Source organism: Hermetia illucens, chromosome 3 (genome assembly GCF_905115235.1).
Source record: "Hermetia illucens chromosome 3, iHerIll2.2.curated.20191125, whole genome shotgun sequence".
Taxonomy (NCBI): domain Eukaryota; kingdom Metazoa; phylum Arthropoda; class Insecta; order Diptera; family Stratiomyidae; genus Hermetia; species Hermetia illucens.
The window spans coordinates 153,016,691-153,039,781 of record NC_051851.1 but is presented as its reverse complement, the minus strand read 5'-3'; the positions used below and the strand labels follow the sequence as shown (position 1 = coordinate 153,039,781).

Sequence of the window (23,091 nt, the reverse complement as noted above, 5' to 3'; positions counted from 1 at the left end):
ATGTACTCTTGTTCAACAAAGTTCTAGTTTTGGGCCAATGGTACAAGTGCTATTGCACTATACTAAATAAATCTTAAAACAGGAAATAACAGCAATTTTTCAGGCGAAATGATTCCATTGAAATTTAATTTCTCCCCCGAAAACTTTCTTCATTTCTCATTGAAATTAATTGCCGCATCGAATCGAAGGATGATTTTAAAATTTTCCGTTATTTACCCGAAGGATTTGCCATTCATCCAAATCCGCCCACAAGTAAAAATCTCTTTTCTTTCTTTTTCATCATTTTCACATAATATGCAGACATTTATTTAACCCCGAGCATCTGACTCATGATTGTTTACAATATTTATAAAATTGCAAAAAAAAAAACCATTTCGAGATCAATTCCGTATCAAAAAATTTTCATATATTTATAATATATGATTGCATATCCTGAGATTATTTCCAGCCTCTTCTGATTTAATATATTTATTTTTTGTATCACTTTCGATGAGTGAAATAAAAAATATTGCCTCGACATTTTTATTTATCGAAGTCAAAGTCGTTAATTTGAAAAGATGGAGAGAACAAATAAAAGATATCATAAAGTACAGCAAAAAAAGCCTACGTACATACACATCAGCCTACATATGATTACATATGTGCCTTCTTCAATACATATATATGTCTTAATTTATTTATTTTTGACTATTTGACAGAATATACTAAACAACGAATATACTAAAAGATGTTTGCGAAAAATCCAAATCTTTTTTTCTCTCTTCCAATCACAAGATGGTCGTCTTTTCGCGAAAACAAGAATATAAAACTGTTTAAAAAGCGATTTCTTTTTCGACGCAAAAATATATAAATTTAGTTTCGTTTTTTTTTTTGTCATTCAATTTTCGCATTTTCATATTATTTTATTTTCATGTTAATTTCGAAAAAGAGAAATGTTTTTTTATTTTTGTATTTTATCTTTCAAAACTATGAAAAATCGACTCTTTTTGAATATAAGAAAAATCGGGTGTTTTTCTCATGTGATTTGAAATTATATATAAAATATATTTCAAAATTAAATTTTAAAATGATTTAATAATAAAAGAGAATCGTTTTTCGGTTGTCTTAAATTTATTTTACTTTTAAATAGAGACTGGCGTATTTGATGTGAATATAAGTGCACTGAAATCTACAGAAAAAAAAATGAAGAAAAGATAATCTTTTGTCATCCGAAATATAAATACTATATTTGCGTATTGTGTTTGTATTTAGCATGTGTTTAGATTGTTAAAATTTTGATATTTTGGCATAATTAGGTTAACTCGAAAGTAATTTTTCTTGAGCTCTTTTGCATGATTTCTGCATGGTCTCCTCGAGGAGATAAGGGTTGAAAGTAGACAAAGGGGTTAGGTATATAAATGAGTAAAAAGTCAACACCTTTATTGAATTTTTAAAGCAAGGCAAAGATAGAGTTTCAATTAAATGCTGCAAGAGTTAAATTCAGATCGCTGTTGTTCCTTAGGGAGAAGCTACGAGGCAACCAACGGAAAGTCAACGCTAAGACTTTTGATTCCGGAGTTTATCCTTATTTCAAATTAAAAGCTGAGGTTATGAGCTTATGCTATCGAAAACGTTGATATCGCAGTATATAACCCCAAAAAGAAATGCCGCTTTGTGAGCTCTTTTAAGGTTGAGAGCCTTCTCTCCCCTATAATCCAAAATGCCTTAACGATGACATTGTGGGGAACCTGTTTTTGAGTCTATTAAATTCGGAATAGAAGAATTCTTATAAAACTGCGAATTTAAGAGCTACACCTCTTTGGGCGAATTGATTATTATTTACTGTTTACGTCCGCCCATACCTAACTACAGCTCGCCGAAGGATCTCCCCACAAGTACTTAAATATTCTTACTCATGCTTCTTAAAAATGGCGCCCAATGTGGTCTTGGAAACAATCAAGTCAATAAATATGATTATAATCTCTTAAATATGCATACATGATACTTTGCGGAACTAACCTAAAGATGAAATAGATTCATCGATATATGTTGGTGTCAGTTGGTGTCAGCCTAATTAGTAAACCATTCCTTAAAGAGAGAAAGGACCTCTCTCAATGTACCGCTCGGGAAAAATGTTTTAACTTCGCAGGACTATCACAGCAGTAATGGAAAATCCACTCTCCCTACGTCAGCATGAAATATTCTTGGAAAACCTATATAATGAATTGAAAGAGGTACTTACACCTCAAATTTTAGATAGGGTATATAGATATCATGTCAGATTGTTAACGATAAAGAAATTTGCGAAGTCCTTTAATAACTAAGCATGGCCCACAAGAAACAATTTACTGTGAAAATGAAAAAGAAGGTGGACTTACTTTAATGCGCCAAATGTAACTTGTGAAGATGGAAGCTTCGAATTTGGCATTTACAGAAAACCAATAGGCACCCAACGGACCATTCCAAACACTTCATCTTAAAAACGAGGACACGGTACATCACACACACAGCAGCCATCTGACGATTTCCATTTAAAATTAAACTACAATCTATCAAGGACCCAAAGGAAACAGACAGAACCGAGTATGATCATTTGGCGAAAGTGCAACATGATTTACCTAGCGGAGACCAACAGATTGGTCCGCCCCTGTTGACACTTAAACTTTAATAAAGCCCTCATCTCAATTTCAGGAATTATCTAAATTCGGTCTCAATCTTTTCATATTGACGGTCTGTGGTCGTCTAATTTTTCTCTCGTGCAAGGGTGAGACTTTTTCGCGGATATGTTTCCTTTTTCATTTTCTTTTGTTATGGCTCCATCCATTTGCATCCATGTTTTGAGCTCAACAAAATTTGGTTTGTTCAAGGAGAGGGCAGAAGAAACAAATATTAAAAACGTAGATGTTTGTGGATGTGAAAAGTGGCCATTCGTATTAACTACGGTCAGTTACCAGGTGATGATTTCGAGACTTCTAAGCTATCGACAAACGGCGCCCAATGTGGGACCAAACATGAAGCCGATCAATCCCATTGGCAATAGGAAGCACTTGGAATACGCTATCGGGTTTACTGTTGTGAAACTTAACTAATGTCTGGCCTAGGATTGATTTGTAAAGATCGTAGCTGTTTGGGGATAAACATTCGGATTAGCTATAGTCAATCATGTTGTGCTCAATTTGGCGCACTCAAACATGGGATGACAGTGAAAAGTGAAATCACAAGCGTGTTCTTCCCGGACATTGCGAGACGGTTGAAAATAAAGTGGTTGATATCCAATTATTTTACAAGTCAATTACTTACAGGACACGATGACTTCAAGTGGAAATTAATGCAATTCTATGCCTGCGGAGAATAGGAAACGGTACTTTACGTGCTATATGAATGTCTAGTGCACGAGGATGAAAGGTAGAGACCGGTAAATGCAAGCCTGGCTGAACTTGGAACATGTCCAGTATAGCCGGAGGACCTTGTTAGGCAGAAACTCTTTCCTGCATTTGACCATTTTTGCACTGAGAAAATGGTTCAAGGTTGAATATTGAACCACAAATGTTTCGCAGGAAAAAAAAACAGGGCCAAAGAGGACTACTATCGGGGAGGTGGAGAAAATGAAATAGGTCATAAGAAAATGGAATGGGGAAAGGGAGACACGAAGACTCGGATAGCCCGTTAATGATGTCAGCGACGCTCAACGAGCCAAAGGCTCGGCTGTTAACACAACAGCAAAGTTAGCGGGACTGGGCCCATGTATAGCTCGGAAATGTGTTTCCTCAATCTACAAGCTAAGCCCCCAAGGCTGTCGAACGGAAGATCCTACCGGTCTTAGAGGAATTTGAGACAAACGCGAGCCTCGGGGTTGATTCTCCTCGGCCCCATTCGCAACATTATGCAGAGCTCAACTTTGTCGTTGGACTCGAGTTGGTTGTGGTGATAACGAAATCAACAAGGGGGGGAGTTGTAAGGACGCATCTTTGCAAGAAATCTTCCATCTGGCAAAACCGGAAAACAAGCCATCCCGATTGGGAGGGGGGACGGCATAACGGCTCAGGCACTCCAGCCGTTCGGTAGACACAGACTCCAACCCTAACCTGGCGGCTAACATTTGGGGATGACCAAATGAGCACCAAATGATTGACTATTGACAATTTGCATAGTTATTTGAACATTACACTTGTTAGTTCTGCTTCCTTTTGCGACTTATTGTCTCACAGGAAATGTTGTCCTGAAGAACACTGTATACAGGAGGCAAAGGGGCACAGAATGTCATTGTGTATTCTTGGGGTATGGACGAGGTAGCTAACTGGTCCGTGATCCATGTGGTTAATGTATTGGTCGATGGTGCTTAGATTGTTTTCTTGTGTGTGTTTCCCCGTCCCATATAACGAGCCATAAATAGCTGCGCAATGCCACATTTCCGCAACTATGTGCATGCAATCACTTGGGTGCAATATATCACATACCCGCAATTCTCGTCGTGGTTGAAGACATGCAATGATTTTTCTTTACTGTAAAATTTCAAACAATGCGGTAAGAGTTAAATCTCCTGCATACAGTCTTCCTTATTGACCTTTCAGCTGAAAGGAATTGCCGTTCTATCTGCCTTCTCAGAAGTACCCTTCATTACCTGCATGTGAAACGACCATCTTTTCTCTTCACAATTCCAAAATATTCCTGTTCTTTCTTTGGGAAGAAGAGACAGCTGAGCTTGAGCCATTGATGGAAATACGAAGGCAATCGGCCTGTATTTTGCTTATTCTGCTATCATTTGTTCATTTTCATTCGGCGACTCCATAGATTGGAATTATATAAGCTGCATCCGATCGACACAAAAGAGGCATAGTTTGATGACACCATGTATCTCTCTCCTGGATCATTACACATGGGTCTCAATTTTCCGGATGTTCACATGTGGGTCAGCAGGCTTTATGGGGGAAAGTGGTACCTGCGTGCTTGCGCCTTATTTGCCCTATTAAGCAAGTATTCCATCGTTAGATTTCCTTTCGCGTCTTCTACAGTATAGTTTTATGTCCTTTTCCTTATCGTGTAATATAAAATGCCGATGTTTTGGGGTTGCTTTCAGGGATTATGCTCTTGCGACTAAAAACTGAAAAGTCTTTCCCTTTTGACTTTCTTGGACGTTTCAGTTCCTGCCTTTTCGTTGAATTCAAATTTCAGGAACCATTAGGCATCGTTTCTTCCTTGTTGGGAGAAGCTCGAAATTGCCAGGCAGTTGGTAGATGCTCTATCATACTGTCAGGAATAATCCCTCTTTATTTAGTTTGGCCTGAAAGACTTTTTTATTTAAAGATATGAGCTCGCTGAATATTGTAATTGAAAACAAACAGCGTGGTAAGTAAATGTTATGGGAGTCCACCTGATGATTTTTTGTGCACTGTAACATACGCTGATCGGTTTTCCTTCTAGATAGCCCCTCGGTTCCAATTACACTATTTCTTTTTTGACACTCTATTTATAGCTCTTTCGGTCGACAGTAAAAGCCTTGATTTTAATTGAGATATCACCCATTCGATAAACAAGTTTCATGCTACTCCTCTCGCATTGGACAGCTAACAATCGACTATGCCTTTTCCCTTATCCTTTTAAAGATGCTTTTAGAGTAATCTTTTTTCTGGATTTCAAAGAGTCAACGAGATTCTTAGAGGTGCCTTCCTGTCAACTAGCCAAAGCTCAGCCAAAGCGATGATGGTAGGTCCAGATTCATAAGGAACTGCCTTACCCAAATATCAACGTTGCTTGAATTCTTCTCCAGTGTCGTTCTCAGTAGTTGATGTTACAGTTCTGCCTTTTCAAGGGGGTGATTGATCACCAGCAATAGGTTTTTTTCTTTGGCTTGAAAGCCAAAGTATCCTAGTCCCCAAACCCCCAAATCACCCTTCTAAGACCCGGACCAATCCCTACAAACAGCCGATTTTGATCGACTTGAAACCCCTGTACCTTTCGTTTTCGAAGCGAATTTTGATGCTTTATTTAAGGGTACCAACATGACATTTAGAGGCGAACTGTTTCGTTAGAGCTTAAATAGCTTCTTTGTAACCGTCACGGACCGTTTATTAGATCTTAACCTTTGGGGACGCGTTCGGAGCTAAACCTAAGCAAAACATGAAGATATCAAAGGCTGCTGGATAGATCTGGCATCTGGAGGTCAGAGCTGATGAGAATCCCGCGGAGAAGACAAAGGCTCGATGTAACCTATAAGTCATTCTTTTTACCTACTCTAAATGCTCGAGATATTTAGCTTTTCTTTTCCGCTTTATTAGGGTGCGTGCCGATCATATCTTAATTCGCCTTGAGGGGTGTGCTGCCGTTTGAAAGCACTTAGGTGTTAGCAATACAGAACTATCAATGGAGGCCAATTATCCGAACTTCGGTTGGGGATAGACAATTCCGACTGCCGTCCTTCAGTGTTCAAGCTTAATCAAACTACATCAGATAAAATCATAAAAAAAATAACTGAAGACGTCACGCTGGTTAGACCATATCCTACTTCAATTTCTTCAGGATTTAAACCTGGTGCCGCGTACTCTCGAAGGAGATGTCCACGGCAACTACTAGGTCATTTTAAAAGATATCCAAGATGCATGCCACGATCATGGAAGGTGTTGTCACCGCAGGAGAGCCTGATTACTGATCGAGTCTTTTGAGAATTGCAATATACTCTGGTGGGTTTATATCGGGAATTATTATTTGAAAGGGATGTTGATGAAAAATAAAACCCTGTTGGCCGCTTAAAGGACCATTTATTGCTTAAAAAACCATGAAAGTGGTAAATATATGTATAAGAACACAAAATTTATTCTAATCGTACCCACGCTGGGCGCTAACTGGGAAAAGAATTCAAAGAACTTTTTTAAGTTGATCATCTTTTCTAGATCTATAAATTTTAGTCCATATCACTATTATAGCTTCAGCACTGGAAAAAAGCACCATCTCCTAGGAAAATACCAATCGTTTGGGCCAATTAATACCTCCAAATCTATTGCGATCTAATATCTATCTATATCTAATCTATTTCGACCCATCATCCAGATCATCTGGCGTGACTGCCGCCTCAGTTGAAATTACCTAATCCTTCATTTATGGAGCTGTAACAAGAAGAAGCTCTACCTACAAAAATCCCTTTCAGACTTACATTTTCATAGTAATTTCAACGTCGATGTAGCCCCATTATTCCTACCTAGTCCTTGAAACTAGCAATCATCCCTCCTTATTCTCTTTAATGCTATCTTATCGTCCCTAGCACTCGCCTCCCACCAACTATGATATTTTTGCCGCCAAGCCATCTAGAGCTTCCTTTCAAGACCGAAAGAACGGACCTAATTTTTATGCTAATACAAAGCGAACATTAAGTAAAAGTTTTCAGCCCTCTAGGAAACTTCCTCCTCATCTCCAATCATCTTTACACAAAGTGAAGTTAATCCTTGAAAATGAACAGAAAAATTTAATTTTAAACTTTTCAGAAAGCCCAGCATTAGGGCTAGGTAGCGGTTGCTCACTAGTGTGTTAAACATGCATTTTCAAAAGCCTTAAAACCTCTCTAGGAGACTAGTCCATCAAAGAGCCATTTACCAGGACCGTCGTCAATGTCAACGTTAAGGGAACAACATCATCCTGAGTGTCGACTGGAATAAGCTTCTTAACTTTAATGGTGCGTCTTGTAAAGTATTCACCTGATGATGGCACCCTCTAGTGTTGATGCTTGAAAGGAAGGTAATTTCAATTTAAGTTTTTTCACTCTTACAAGGATGAAGACGTCATGAGTAAGTAGTTTTCCTTTTGAGAGCGAGCATTTGAATATTCAATGAATTTCAATAGCAGGTGCTCTTGCAGTTTTAAGGATTCCTTGCTTGTGCAGAAGCTCAGTTGTTGGCTTCTGACGGAGCTATGAAACAGCAAGGATAATGGTTATGCAATTTTATGGAAAGTTGAAGGTTGACTATGATTTTTTTGTAGATATTTGTGTATGCGAAAAAAAGATACAGCCAATTCAACTAAGTCGTATCAACTAAGTCGTCAGATATCTAACTGCATAAAGGAACAATGCAACCTTCAGGTTGGCTCACTTTTGAATAAAGATATTGCGAACATGGTGGGTTGCCCAAGGGATTCAAACTCAAGAATGAGCATTTGAAGTTGTTTTAATCCAATCCAGATATGGGGTCCGAAGTTACATGGATGTCACAGTATTATGACCAACGGTCTCCGAAGCGAAGTGGTATCACCATACTTTCGGGTCGGGAGGCGTTGAAGTAAGGCAGGAGTCAATAAGTCGTGCCTTGTCAACATCTGAGGTCGAAAGTATTGACGCATGGATTTTTCGTCCCCTGATCGAGGCATTCTGGTCTCGTGCGGCTGAGCTGCTACTTTCTTTTCTTTTTATTCCCAATTTGAACACTCGTGGTTTCCCCAACATTTATCGATTTCAAATCTATCTAGTGTGTTCCCAATGCACCAGGTGTTGAATATATCACAAAGTTTTGGGCATAATACATGAGGGGCTGAACTTCCATAGATACACAATGGACATGTCAATAGGGTAGTTTAGTGGGTTTTGCTGTCGGACTGTACCGGTCAGCTTTCGTTGACTCTAGTCGACTCGGATACTCATTTTGCCAATTTTCAACCTACCTAGTCATTACAATAGGGCTGGTTTAAATGTCGCAACCTTGGATAAATATTTCTTTCGACTCTAGGACCCACAGGTCTTAATTTGCTGGAATTTCACATATGAATTGAGGCATTCCTAGACCAGTTAATATAAGAGGCAGCCACTGTTATTCTCCAGGCTAGCATCCGTTTTTCGTGTGGTGTAGGATGTATGATGTCCGCATAATAATAATATTGAATCGTTAGGTTTCCTCAACCTGCATGAGTAACATTTGTGGCTACGTAGCTATCAAAGCAGAAAACAAGTAGCCTCGGATTAGTCGCCTGTGCTTTCCCAAGAAGTTGAAAAGTCATATTCAGTCGCGTATTCATTCATTAACGTCGAAAGATGAGTAACCAAGCGTCGAGTAGTTTTTTCTAGGTCAATCAAGCAAAGTTTACAATGCGTGAGTCCACAGATTCAGTGAACTTTCAGAGAAGGTTATTGTTGAAAGAAATCTGAAAAATTCGTACCTGAAGGCGGACACCGGATTCAAATTTCTTCTTGATTGTGACAACACTAGAGTTAAGAGAATATTTCTAACTAACTACGCAACATAAATGGGACCTTGAATAGATCTCTGGTCCCTGTTGTTTGTATTTTTTTCCTGGATTAGTTACACTTCTGGAATTCGAAGGCACTCCTTGAAGTTAGTTCGATGCTTTGCACACTAGTTCTCTTCCGAAAAGGAGGCATATAAGTATCTTCTTGCGTGTAAGCAGATACATAAGGGCTCTATTTACCAGGTGTACAAGCTTAAATCCGCTGTTTGCTCACAGATGGCGTCAGTGCGCGCATGAAGCTGCTATGAGCACGCCATATTTTTTTTTTAGTACGACGTTTGTCAACAATTGTCAGTCCATATCATCAGCAATTTAATGCAAAAATATATTTTTCCTTTCAATAATCATGGCCAGTTTTTGTCCCGGAAAAGGGCATTTGCGGGGAGCTCGACTTTTTTGCTTCCATTTGGAGAAATCAGCCGCTGAATCGCATTGAATTGTTGTGAAAGCCTACGGTGATAATGCTCTATCGGAAACGACATGCCTATACTGGTTCCGTCGGTCCAAAGATGACGATTTCCATCTGAGCGACAAGGACCGTGAAAATCGGCCCAGAAAAATTAAGGACCATGAATTGCAGGGACGACGAGGACGATACTCAAATGTAGAAAATGTTTGCCAATCAATTAGGTGTTTCTCAACAAGCCATCTCCATGGATCTACATGCAATGGGTAAGGTTAAAAAAATCAGAAAATGGGTGCTGCATGAATAGAACGATACGAAGATGGAGCGGCGCCAAAACACTTGCGAATTCTTGCTTGCCAGACACAAAAGAAAAATGATTTTGCATCGGATTGTGACTGGCGGCGAAAAGTAGAGAGAGAATCCTAAACGAAAAAAATCGTGGGTTGATGCGGCCAACCAGCGACATCCTTTGCAAGAGCAAATCGCTTTGGACGGACTACGATGCTGTGCTTGTAGTGGGATCACTCTTCTTGGATTGCCTCCGAACAGCCGTTGGTATCACATTCAAATTCTCGGAATTTAGGTGACCCATGCTAGGTATTATGGCTTTGTTTCTACTATGAACTGTTGAAACTTGGTGAAACTGTTGATGCCCACTGTTATCACCAACAACTCATATGATTGCATCGTGCTCTGAATGAAAAACGGCCGGAATATATAGAAGACATGAAAAGCTGATTTTCCTCCATCCGTCGCACACGTCGAAAAAAGTTCAAAACTACTTAGAAACGCCCAACTGGGAGATACTACCCCACCCCGCTTATTCACCAGACCTAGCCCCATTCGACTATCGTCTGTTTTCATCGATGGGCCACTCGTTCGCTGAGCAGCACTTCGATTCTTACGCAGACGTCTGAATATGGCTTGGCCTCGAAAGGTCAACAACTTTATCGGAATGGTATCCGTAAATTACCCGAGAGATGGAAAAAATGTGTTTTACTTGCAAAAAAAAGCGGATTTTAGTTTGTACACCTGGTAAACCTCCCCCAATGCTGACTATGGGGTTTTTGTTTCTTGCTTGTGTTCATTTTTAAATACGACGCTCCCACCCGCCTAGGATTGCCTCCAAACGGCCGTTGGTACCACATTCAAATTCTTGACATTTAGGTGACCCATGCTAGGTCTTATGGCTTTGTTTCTGGACCCTATAGGTCTCACCTTCTATCGAACGGAAAAAGTGAAGTTTAGAATGCAATTGAATGTGAATGTTTCCTGCCCATAGAGGAATAGAGTTTAGGAAATGTTCGCCCATGATCGGGCCATTTATTTGTTTACTAATTTTCGCATTTACATATACCAGCTTTAAGACAATGTCCCTGATCGGACAAAGAGGCTATTAGAAGTACCTTCAGAAGGATCTGGGAGACATCCCTTGTAAAGCCCGCCCTTCAACCTTAAAGCCGTACTAAACATGATCTTGTCAGACCTCATGTATTCCTCAGAGACTTGGGTTCTTAGCAAGAAGAATTGCGAACTCTTGGCCGCGTTCGAGAGGAGAATGCTCCGAAGAATTTTTGGCCCGCTACATGAGGATGGACGACGTAGCCTACATAACGACGAAATCTATGAGCGATACCATGATCGTCAGGTTGAGGGTATGGTTGAGGATAATCGCACCCGGAAAGTCTATAAGGGCAATATCTATGGTAGAAAAAGAAGACGGGGCAGACCCTGCCTAAGATGGAGCGATGGCGTAGGTCAGGACGCCAGACAGACGAATTGATGGACCTCAGTGCAAAACCGGGATGTCTGGAGTTTCTTTTTAAGGCAGGCCTAGACCGGATACCGGTTGTTGCGCCGTTGATGATGATGAAACACGCTCAAAAGAATCACTGAATTTTCTTGGTACTGCATGGATATGTGGGATGAACTTGCATTTGGGAAAAAGAGTGAACATAAAATTTGGAATGCGAACTTAAGTTCACTTTGAATGTGGTCGAGAAGAAAGTTTTGAAACTCTTGTTTTTCGATCCAGTATCTTCCACAGGTTCAATTACACTGAATAAAACAAATCTTTTGTCTGAATTTCACGAACATTAGGTTTCACGTTGGGCGCCATTTGAATTAAGTTAGGGGATTGCGCGACTAAGGTCATTTGACAGGCCATTGTCATCCCAAATACCTAAAAAAGTTGCCAAATTAGCTGTAAATGCCCCCTCGCGAATAATAAAGCTTCAATGAAGGGTCCACTTCAATGGAGCAGTAGTTTGCGGGCAGATCTTGACGGTCAATTTTGCCATTTTCTGAGGCGTTTGGGATAGCTGGACTCTGTTACAGGAGCTTGTTCAACTCAGACAATGTTCTTGCAGAAGCGGGCCTGAGGATGGGTTTGGGGAAAGGGGGTGATTTTCCGGGCTCTCAGTTTTCTCGGTAGCCCGATTTTCACCTTTACTGAAATAAAAAAGAGAGACAGATGGGCCCGCATACTTTTCACCCCAGGGTTCGCCTTGCCTAAGGTCCACCTCGGGTTTTCGACAGTCTTATTACTGCTACAATTTTTATATTTCCATAAACCTTTAGTCATTATTTGCTTAAAATCGCTACCATGATGATACTCAATTATTTTTAAAACTGAACTTTATTCTCTCCCATATTTTTGCCTATTCACCTCTCAGAATAAATGGATTTCACATTGTCCCCCAATTTTGCGTTTTATCAATGTGGCTATCCACGCACTAATCTACAAATATAGCCATGCCTACATCATCAATTTTGGCTTCCAACCAGAGGAAACAGAAAGAGAAATTCCTCGGAAAATTTATTAAAAACCATTTTTCCACGCCGACTCCATCTTTAATTGAAATCAAACGTGTCGCAACCATTGAGACACAAAACCATATTGTTGGCTTTTAAAAAATGCTCTCCAAATAAGCGCACATTTTACAGAACGTGAGATTTTCACTTTCCCAACTTTACAACCCCAGAAAAAACATTTTCACAAAGTCTATGCAACAAATCCACAAGAAATAGCCGAAAAGTGAAACAGGAGGAAAACCGTAAAGAACGCAAATGACGTGAATTGAAATTGTCGCTTTTCCTTGGTTCATTTACACATGCAAATATATATCTAAATATGCATGGATGTAGCCATATGTGTACTAATATCCGCTTGATTTGCTCAGGGGGGGTGGATATTTCGCACAAAAACAAGAGCAAATTTTCGCCTCTTTCGCCAAGTTCGATTTTGTTCACTTAGCATAGCGCGGGACACGAATGACGTCAATCGCGCCACAAATTCAAAAATAGCATAGAAAACTGACCCCACCGAAGAAAAGTTAAAGCCGTTATTAAGTGTAGACATAATAGCGTACACTTTGTAATAAAAACAATGAATGACGGCCGGGAAAATGCTATTGTTGAAAAATCACGGGAAGGTAAATTTGCATTTGTGGGTTGGAATGGACTCAATCCAGAACTACGCCTGATATTTATCAAATCGTTGAAACTTTTTCTCTTCCCGAATATTTTCCTAATGAGCTTCATATTTTCCTGAATAACTAATGGAAATTCATCAATTTTTCACAGCTTTTTCTTTCTGATGAGGGATTTTTGCATATTGTTATGACATACCTTCGCAAAAGAGCTAGATTTCGCTGTCAATCGGAGTGATCATGACCTAGATCATGGCGGGGTATATTTCATTTTTTTGCGCGAAAAGAAAACAATCAAACCAGCTCATTCTCTAGCGGTTTAAAAGAAAAACAAATGAGGCGTTGAATGGGCCCATGGCCACGCCATGAGCAAGCCCCTATTTCGACTCCAATCAATTTATATCCATCCAATTGTCCTGTGCTGTCTGCGGTTGATGCGATCGTGGATTCGCAATGCTATTGACCGGATCATGCTGCCTCAGAGATGTCAGGTCTGTCATCTCAGCGGATTTGCGGAAAATTATCACTTTCACAATATGACGGACTAGTTAGAATATTTGAATTTGTTATTTTCAAAATTGGGGGAGACAGCTTAGTAAAGCTAATTATTGTATTTGACATACCGAAAGAGACATGTTTTGAAGGGGTTTTCTGGAACACAATCTACCGCCCTCCCTGGGATCCACTGATCGTCCTCGTGCTGCACGCGGGATGCTAAATATATGATGGCCATTGTCACTGGGTATGTAATTGGCTACCCAATTTCACTTTGTGATGCCACGAATTCTCTATTTATTTTAAACTCGTCGAAATTAAAATGAAAATACAATAAATTTTGAGGTGAAAATAGAATAAAATTTTCAATTATTTGATTATTTTTAGGTGGAATGTCACCTATTTAAAGAGATAATTTGGTTAAAAATAAATAACAGCCAAACCACAAAGCACCTAAAGACAAACGATCAAATCAAGTGAAAGTTTGTGCCTCTTCTCCTTTGAATTCTATAATTTATATTGTTCTGAACGGTGCAACTCGTGATTTCTTGGAAAATGCTTAAAAAACGGTGATAAATATGTCCAAAAGATGGTCATCATTTTTTTTAGGAGGAAACAGAGGAGATTTCAGATTTAGTTTTTGGCAATTATTGGAATTCGGAGGCACGTACAAAAACCATTCATCAAAGCCGAATATCATCTGAATGACTACTGAAGAGCGTAAAGTAAGAGATGACACACAACCAAAATTAGAGCCTGAAGTAATCTTGTTTTTTGCTAAAATTCAGTGCATCTACGCTTCCGGAATGACAAGCCTCAGATGTATATCTGATTTGAACATGGATTTGTGGTAAGACAAATTTTCTTATAGGTACTAAAATTGAAAGTTTTGGTGCAATTCCGAGCGATTCCAACACATTTTAATGTTACCAATCCTCTACTTCCACACTTTTTCCTTCTCTCGAGTAGGAGCTTTCTTGAAGCTTTAACAATCTCGCGTTTCATATCTGTTAAGTGACATTAAAAGGTTGCTTCCGGAGCCATATGCTCTCTTGTAAAATACATTGATGAAAGATGCATCGAACTCTCAAAAAAAAGTAGACGATCAAATACGCCCAAAACCATTTTGTTTAATGTTTGAGGGAGTTGTGAGTTCGCATCAATTTGATGACGAATCGAACCAATTAGGAAGGCAGTTTCGCCCACCTTTTTGGCCCCCGGTCCCCTCATTTTGCACTAAGAACACAAATTCTTACAAAAGCACGACTGACAGTTTCGTCCAGGTAGAGGCAACTCATCAGCCGCTGCTTTATTTTTGCCATGGGAGTAGCGTGACCAAAAGATCGTATACCGTGGATATAATGACTAATTTGCTGAAGTTTGCGCAATTCGATGATTACAGATGAGTTCGGTGATTGTATCCATGTGTTATATCCTAGAAAAGGTTTTCAGTGTCAGCTACATATCACAGATTATCTGAATTCAGTGAGTAACATGTTAATTTTGGGGGCAAAAATTCCCATGGGCTCGAACTCACTAGTTCAACTAAAGGTTGAAGATGAATGAGGTGGTAGAAGTAGAAGCAAGCCTCTGACTTTTTTGGATCGCAACACTCATCTAAAGGATTCCACCGGTCCCATTCCCATAGCAGTTCAAATTAAACAATCACCTCTCGATTGTCATGGTAGGTTCGGCTACGAATACGCCTCCATAAATTCAAATCCAAAAATGGAACTAATTTTCCAGCTTTCTTTTCTCGGTTTGATCAACTCCCACTCTTGTATAGAATGATGGTGATTACATTAGCAATGTACGGGGAGTAATCCATTCAATGTCAGTGGTATAAGACAAGCTAAAATACGTTCCATTGGAAGCAGTCTTTAGGACAGCGAAAGCCGCTCACGTAAATAAGCCGGCGAATTATATATTTGGCCCCATTTTTTGGCTACGGCCAATGAATTAGTAGACATTTTACCAAGTGCCTAAAATTTATAGTTAAAATGATATGTTCAGTTAATAGTAGGACCCAATGGATTATCTGAAAAAGTTGTGCAGCAATTCTATAAATTTCTTAGTGAAATACAGAAGTTTGTGGCCTGTGGGATTTGGGGTCTGTAGGCACCACCCCCGTGGAAGTATCTTACTTCCCTGCTAGTCCCGTGGATAGTGCATTTAACACTCCCCCCATTCCTTAAACGAAAATCTTTGAAGGATAAATTGAAATGCTCCGGAGAGCAACAACTTTATTTGGCATGACACAGCGGTTTCTGTCACCAATTCTAGAGTTAATGGGTCAGGCCTTGTTAAAAACGCGGGAACGGATTTTCAGTAATTCAGAACGGAGCCAAATAAACAGAGCCATCTCCATTCGTTAAAATAATATGTAACAGGAGTACTGAAGGAGGTATCCTGGGAAGTAGCTTCCGGAGTGAAGTAAGTGTGCTTTGAAAGTTGGATCCAACTGGAGCCTAGAGGCTTCGTGGTCCCTGAAATAGCTTCTTCATATTCCCTTCTCTTGAACTTCCACCGGGCAGTTGTGAGTCGTGGCAGTAGTGATGATCACGAAACCAAAGTTGACAAAGTGAGATGAAGTAACGGAATGAATGATATGTACAAATAATAAGGGCGATATAGATTATCACCCTCCCTTCCGCCCCCTTTTAGGTCAAGGGTGTTTATGCAGCATCAGTTAATGAGGCTAGAGAGGAATGAGAAAAGTAAATAGGAGGCGAAAGTGACTACCATATTCGCATTGTAAAATAACTGCTCTTTGAGATAAACGAGAAAAGCATACGCCAGAAAATATGGTAGTATTCGATTTAGCCAAAGAACTCCCCAAGTTCTTTTTCAGGTACGATTCTATTAAGCTACTAAAGATTCATTTCCACCAGCAATGAAAATATAGGTTCGTGGGGATCTTGCTCGTCGATTATTGTCAAATACGTAGGCAGAGCCAAATTATGCAAACCATGATAAAGAGAAGAAGTGCATGGAGGGAAGGAAGCATGCTAGTCGATATTACAGTATCAACTATGGTGGTAAAAACCTTCAAAACAAGCAAAATCGAAAGTCCTTTCTTCATTGTTTGGAATTCGAAAACTAAAGGAAGAGATATTATGGACAAAACGGCCCTACATTAGTCACTAACCCTGTGCTTTCAACAATATTGATAGCCCATCGGTCTGATCTTTTTGATTAAGAAGGGAAAAGAGGAAGAAAAAGGAAACACTTACCTGTCACCAAAAAAGCATTGAATGAGGCTTTTATGAGATTCAGACAGGAAGAATCTTTCAGTTCAGTTCGTAATCACCAAAACTGATATTTTCAACTACAATGCGCAAACGCACCTACAATCCGCAAGGCCTTAAAGCAACATACAAAAAATCCTTTATGGTAAACTATAGGATTATACGATGGGGCTATGCATGGTGAGATCTATCGCTCTAGAGCCGGCTGAGTACATTTGGAATCTGGTTTAAACTAAAGTTTCACGAGACCCATTTTGTTACTATCTGGTTTCACAGGATTCAAGATTCGAGTCAAAATAAGGTACTGATCATAGACACCTTTTCTAGTCCCACGTTGGGTGCCATTTTTCACAAACACACCGCGCCATTGTGCGCGCAGTAGTGAAATAGCAGGCCAGATTGGCGCGGGCAGACCTGTACTATAACTGCTTGCCATTATCCGAAATTGAGCCATAGTTAGCAGTTAATTGGGGTCAGCTTTGGTTGTCCACCTGACAATTTTGACAAGCTTCAATTGTTTAGAATAGACTCTTAAAAAATCGTGTTTTCGAGCAACTGTTGTGGGTTGGTCAGCTTTTTGTTTGGAAGAGTTTCTTTTAGACAGTCACCAGCTTGCCAAAAGCAATTGGACTCACATTTTTGGGTCGAATTTGAAGGATGTTTATGGCAGTGACATCCTTTTCAAACTATTATCTTTCCCCATTTTACTGATGGGGTTTGACTTTGAATTCTCCTACATTTGTTGAAGTAAAATTGTATTATATTCAACGTTGACCCACGTTGGGCGCTATATAGAAAAAGATGACAAATTGGGCATCAATTTTAAGAAGACAATCAAATGAAATTGGCAAGTGTCTAAAGACGCACAAACCAATGATATTCTTTTTTACACAGATGTAATTAATGCTTCGACAAATATCTTCACAGTTTCACCAAGGGGGGGCTCCTGTTAACAGAAAGCAATGAAAGCTATGGCTTCGCTGATAGAATGACCTCGCCTCCAAACAAAATGTATTAAAAGCATTATTTTTTCGAATTTGCGAATTCGAAAAACTGAGTAACTGGAGTTCACAAAGAACACTCCTCAGATCTGTCCCTCCCCGAGATATCACTTAAGAATTGTCAAGTTTAATATTAAAGCGTTAATGAAGGGATATCTCATAGGATGGGAGTAAGGAAAGGCCAAATTCAAGCGTTTCCACGCTGGAAAACATTGGGCAGCTGATAGCTGCCAAATTTGGTTGAAAAATGAGTTGCCCTATTCAATCGCAACTGAGTTATACATTGGAAAGAACTCTTCCCAGTCTGTGAGCCCTGAATCGCTAGGGTCAGAAGTTTTCAAGTTGGAGTTAACTAGTTCGTGTAACTTTCTAGTAAATACGAACCTAAATGCAATTGAGGTAAGGTAAATTGTTCTCAAGTGGTATCCTTGGGAGCCTATTAATAGAGATTCCCTGCCCTGTCCTTCGTAGGTTTTTATGAATATTGGGGTACCTTTTGAAGATAACCCTACAAAAGTATTCTTGCCTTAGGTTCATACAAACTTCTATATGGAGGACCCCAGTCAAAAGTAGGACATTTCGAAATTCTGCACTACATCAAGTGACATTTTAAGTCAAACTATTTTTTTGGGATGTGGATTTTATGAAAAACGATACCAGTGAAACTTAGACGTATAATTTTAGGTGTCTAGCTGGTGTATAATTGAATAATTATTGTAAATTTTGCCGAGCTAGAATGATGCCTTAGTGGCAGCTAACTTAAAGGTAAGTGGAAATTAAAGTGGACATGGTCTACAGACTATGAAACATAGTCACGTCTCAAGGTGTAGCAGAAAGTATGGCAGTGAACTACTTAAACTAGTGAAAGGGATTCAGAGGTACAGACAGGAGGTCGTATAAAGGTTACATTTTGGTAAGTCGTAACCGGGATCGCGGTGCCTGGATTTTGAATACTTATGTATCAGTAGTTGAAACAAGTTTGAAAGCTAGATGGTGCTTTGAGAGCTTGCTGACTCTATCCGGGTCAGGCCTCTGATCGAGCAAAATGGATCAAGACGAGCTAACTCCGCTTCTGAACGGTACAAAGGCTGAATAAAAAAAGGTGATATAAGTTAAAGTCAAAAGTAAGAGTAATAAAGTGGGGGAAAGTTTCCTTCGATAGAAATTATTAGCTTTATTGCACGCATCTACTACAAGGTCTTTAACTCTTCTTACCATCAAAGCTGTTCCTATTTTCAGAGCTGATCACATAACAAACGAATAAGGGGGTGGATACTTGCGTAATTCGGAAACAAAAAAATCGCATTGTCAGAGACTTTAAAATGGCCAGAAGGACGGCCGAAACTTTGGATGGAAACTTGAAGGCTTTGCGACTCCATCCCGATTAGGTCTTTGAATAAGAAAAATGGCGAAACCGATCAAGACGAGCCGCATCTTCTTTTGAAAGAGATAAAAATTTTGAAATATAATCCCTATTCATGTCTGATATCCCCTTGTTAAAAACGCGATCAATGAGTCAATTATGGTTTGTAAATAAAAATAAATAAATATTTATAAAGTTACGTGCGCCACGCAAATTCAAAATGATCCCCACATCTCCAAAAATTGGCAGCAAATTGAACAACACTTCATACCGGAAATACCTGGTTATTGGTCTTCGATCGATTTGGTGAACTTTTTTATGAGTACTTCCATTCGATTATTTACTTCATTTTATTTGAAGATTCAAAACATTCTGCGAATGATTTTTTTTTCAAGCGGTTTGTAATGGTTAATAAACATATAAAAAAGAAGTATTTTCCATATTGACCCACGTTGGGCGCCCAATTTGAAAACGAAATTGAGCCAGTAAAAATACCTGTAATGAATGCAAAGGCACCTGCCGATCGTTTTGCGCTACAATTTTCCGCAGGACCATTAAAAAATCAGCGAAATTTTTAGGTGTCACTACTTGAAATTTAGGAAGCAATTAAAAAAAAATCCACAATCATGAAAATTTGTTGTTTGCTTTGATTTTTTTTGGGCTTTGGAGTTTCGATTCAACAGAAAATTCGGGGGAAATCAACGAGGAGGGGGGGGGGTCAAGGGTCCTTAGTTATAGGTTGGCAAAGGTAGACAAAATAGAATTCGCACAAAAACCGTGTTAAGCTTTTTTTAAGTGACACCGTTTCTGACAAATACACAGAATATGGCTTGGTCGGTGTCGATCGCAGGCAGACCTCATCAGACGCCGCCTCAACTCTTCTACCCAGGGCGGCTCGACCGAAAGCGGCTACAGATGACATTTAATTTTTTTTTAATTAAATTCAAGACCCGGCAAGGGTATGCCACCTATAGCTGCTTTCGGTTACGCTGCTGTGCAGGGTAGAGGCGCTGAGGCAACGTCTGATCGCCTTTGTCTGCGATCGAAACATGCCCAAGAAAGGAGGAGTCTGCGCACTTAACAGAAGAGGGAAGTTGCTTTTCAAACAAGTACGGCCCGCCATTAAGTGGATGACGGGCTCAGGACAAGTCATTCCCAAACAAAACACAAAATATGTTTACATTGTCTATTTTGACCCACATTGGGCGCCTTATTTTAAAAGTAAATGGGATCAATAAAGATGCCTACCAGGTGCGTAGAAAACCCTCCTGCTGACTTTGCGCTATTATTGTCCATGGAGTAACCCAGCAAGCAAATGGATTCTTCGGAATTATATTGGAAATTCAGGCAGGACTAGACAAAATGTACTATTCAGAAAAAGTTCGCATAGTGTAACTCTATTCAATTTTCACTTCTTATTATAAGTAACTAATTTACAAAGAAAACAAGATAAATTTATCATCACTATTCACCTATTCAGAAAGAATTTCCCGTCAATAATCCACTTTGCATACGCAAGTAACCCACGTTGTATTTATCAGTCTTCCTCCAAGGCCTCCTAGATCAACTCCCTGAGAACGCTCGCTGCTAACAACAATAGGCAATCTGGTGTACTACTCATGCAATGGCACGTAGTCCAGCCGTAATATTTATTTATATATGGCAAAAAAATAAATAAATCTAATCGTCAGCCTACGAGGAGATCACATGTTCATATTCAAATCGTACGCCTCCCCATAATCTCCACAATTGAAAAAAGAAAGCTCAATAAACTCATCAAGTAAAGTGGAATCTCTTATTCAGTTTCTTCTTTCCACATTCAATTCCGTTTGGGAAATTCAATTTCAATGGATATAATCAAAGAATGAATTAAAAGGATATAATTGGCATCTGCAATTAATTTTCATAAAAGTCAATTTTTCGTCGATAAGTACGTGGATACCAACTGAGAGTTATTTATAGCCCCGGGGGAGGAAGGAGATCATGAAGGGAAGTTTGCATGTAAGTAATGCGTGGTTATTGATTGCAAGGCCACGGAGTGAAAATAACCCTAACTTCAAACTGAAGACAAATTCAAAAGAAAATAGATGTCATTTGGCCCGAAAACAAGAAACAGGCCCTAAACCCAACTGAGACATGATTAAGCTGTTATTGTGAAACTTCTACAGCTGAAACAAATCACGTTAGGGAAGGTCATGCTTGTTGTTGGCGCCCCTTGTTTTGGAACTTGCTGACGTATGTGCTTAGCCATTGATGTGTTGTTTTTTTTTTTGGTTTCAAAATACCGGCAAGAACGTATGGGGTTCAGTACGTAAAAATATACCGGGCAGATGACGTCAGATAATTGCGTGTAGAAGCTGAAATTTCGGGTTTAAAAATTTATTTTACCATGTCCGTGCATACGATGGTATCCCTGCCGTGATGGATGTGGCTGCGTTGATGCAAACGCTGGGAATCAATTCGAATGTTATCGATTGTTTTTGGTGGTATTTGATGGGAGAATGTTCAGATTGTGACGTCACTTGCTTGGAATTGAAGACCAGACCTTTTTTTGAAAAAATTGATTTATCAACAATAGTGCCAACAGAGCGGAGATCCAAGGTACGGACCTTGGTGTCTAAGAAGCACTCCTTCTTGGTAACTAATCCAAACCTTAAGGCGACATGACGATTTGCTTTTCTGTACTTTACAAAGCTCGCCTAGAAGGTGACAGGCAAACAATTGATCCAATCCGAGAATGAAATGGCCTATAACCCTAGGAGCGATTTATTACTTTAGATGCATAGTAAAATCATCACTTAGAAGTTCCGACCTTTCAGTCTTTTTCTTTCTCTTCAGCCTTTATCCGGCTCACAAACGGGGTCGGCTCGTTGTGATCGGTTTCGCCATTTGATCTGGATGTAATCTCGAGGCTTTTAAATCCCCATCTAGCGTATCAAGCACCGTTGTTCCGGCCGGCCTTTTGGTCGCTTACCATTGATTTCGATGTTCAGACCAATCTTGGCAAGTGAATTCTCCGTAGCGCAAATTACGTGACCATACCATCGAAGACGCCTCTCTCGCAGTTTTTCTGCGACCTTCCAGGAAGTTCTTGGAGTCTATGATACTCTTATGAGCTTCAAAATTTGATTAACCCGCTTCTTTTGTCTACTCTAATTGGAGCCATTTTATATGGACATTGTGGGCCGTAGATTTATCAAATTTACATCGGTCTCTAAGAGCTGCCGTTTAAAAAAAATTGATTTAGCTTGTACTTATGGCTCATTTTACCGTTTCATGTTGCCTCTTGTTCATTGTGATTGGATTTCGTCTTACAGGACCAACTTTGTTACCATGGGAACATTGTTGCTGTTCCTTTGAAGCCATAACTTTTCCTTCGTTCATGGGTGGCGGTACCTTTTAGGTTTATACATTTCGGAGAAGTCCTAGCAATTGTATTTGGCATGGAAGCTTCCGCAACCAAAACATGTAAACTCGGTTTGCTTAGACTTTTTTGGGAAGATACGTAACCCTTGAGATTCACTGGAGTTGGGGCCTATAATTTTTAAGATATGACATATAACATCTGAGAATACATATCTTGTGAATATTACATGAATTCAGCCTCAACCTGTACTCGGAGTTTTCCAGTCCTCCATTCCAAGATCTTTCATTAATAAACTTGGGGCTTATATTACCTTTCTTGGCCCTACAGACACCATTCCTAGATACAAAACTTCAGAAATGTTACACTATCCATTCCTATCCAACATATCTCCATTTTCATACATTGGAGGGGGAGAGGCTAATGGGGGTGATTGGCGCATTGCTTAGGGCCATCCCTTATTAAAGACTACGGTAATTCCATACCGGACACCAGATTCATTTGATGATGTCCTAAAGTTCAGTTATTAGCTAGTCTTACCCTGCGCTGGTACATACTCCTGTTTGATTCCACTTCAGA

The 23,091-nt window shown here is 39.6% G+C and overlaps 1 protein-coding gene across 1 annotated transcript in view; it reads right to left on the bottom strand.

Moving 5' to 3' along the window:
• The window catches only part of LOC119650652 (serine/threonine-protein kinase meng-po), a 64,789-nt gene that overhangs the window by 7,104 nt on the left and 34,594 nt on the right, over window positions 1–23,091 (bottom strand). The window lies entirely within an intron of this gene.